This window comes from Bufo bufo, chromosome 1 (assembly GCF_905171765.1).
Source record: "Bufo bufo chromosome 1, aBufBuf1.1, whole genome shotgun sequence".
NCBI classification, from domain to species: domain Eukaryota; kingdom Metazoa; phylum Chordata; class Amphibia; order Anura; family Bufonidae; genus Bufo; species Bufo bufo.
This window is the reverse complement of record NC_053389.1, coordinates 512,708,980-512,709,887: the sequence shown is the minus strand read 5'-3', so window position 1 is coordinate 512,709,887 and position 908 is coordinate 512,708,980. Positions and strand designations below refer to the sequence as shown.

At 41.5% G+C, this 908-nt stretch overlaps 1 protein-coding gene across 2 annotated transcripts in view; it reads right to left on the bottom strand.

Moving 5' to 3' along the window:
* FOXP2 (forkhead box P2) overlaps positions 1 to 657 on the bottom strand; it is a 271,775-nt gene extending 271,118 nt beyond the window's left edge. Inside the window, exon 1 of one of the 2 annotated variants that reach the window (XM_040411193.1) lies at positions 43 to 657. The gene's annotated coding sequence lies outside the window, so the exon portion shown is untranslated. The remainder of the gene's footprint in view (positions 1 to 42) is intronic. The other variant, XM_040411250.1, reaches the window with a different exon arrangement.
* Between the last annotated feature and the right edge of the window lie 251 nt (positions 658 to 908).

The following is a 908-nucleotide window of genomic DNA, read 5'->3' as shown; positions in this document are numbered from 1 at the left end:
CAAGCCCCAGCCTTTAAACACTAGATAGCATCAATTACTAACCTTAATTGAAATCACAGTGCTCCAGCGTGTCTGCCAGCATAGTCGCAGGATGATGTACTAAGATATTTACAGTAAAGTAAACAATGCATAGTTGCAATGAAATGGAAAATTTTCAGCTAATGGTGTTTGTCAATCCTTTGTCAATTTTTTTTTTCTGCCTGCCACAGATGTTTTCTTAGCTGCTTCACAAAAACAGGAATGAACTAGCAGAGAAGAAAGACTTTCTCTCCCCCAGGAAAAGAGTACAAAGCCAAGCCTGTACACAGCAGATGCAAAAGAAAGTCCATCTGCTACCAGCTCACAACACCACATGGAGTTTTAAGATTTTATACTGTAGGTAGCCAGGCAGTGTTTGTGTAGACACCATCAGAATAAAAGGAGGGGGAATCCAAGCCTCCCGGTGTCAGTGCTACCACTCTCCCAAAACTACATTCACTTGTATCAAAGACTTGTTTGCATTTTTTTTTTTTTTTTTTTTTATCCTCCTCCGAGCTGGCTAGTTCTCCGAGAGTTACACCCAAGGCAGACGTGTTGGGGTCATGTATGATAAATGTCTTGGAAAAAGCACTTTTTGTCTGAGAAAACGTCTCGCTTTGTGCCACACAGGCTTAAAAAAAATAATAATAATATCGGAGGAATGTGTCGCACATCAACTAGGGGCCAAAAGTTTATTCGTAGGTCGGCGTTTAAAAAAAAAAAGTTTTTAAAAATATACCGTCACACTTAAAGACTAAATGACAACAATGCCCAGCATGGATAGGGGAGTCCCATTTTGCTTGCCATGGATGGGGAAGGGGAGACTTCTGGACCTGCAGAGTCTGGCGGGCAAACTTGGATAGCCCGCTTTTACCTCCGATACAATCTTG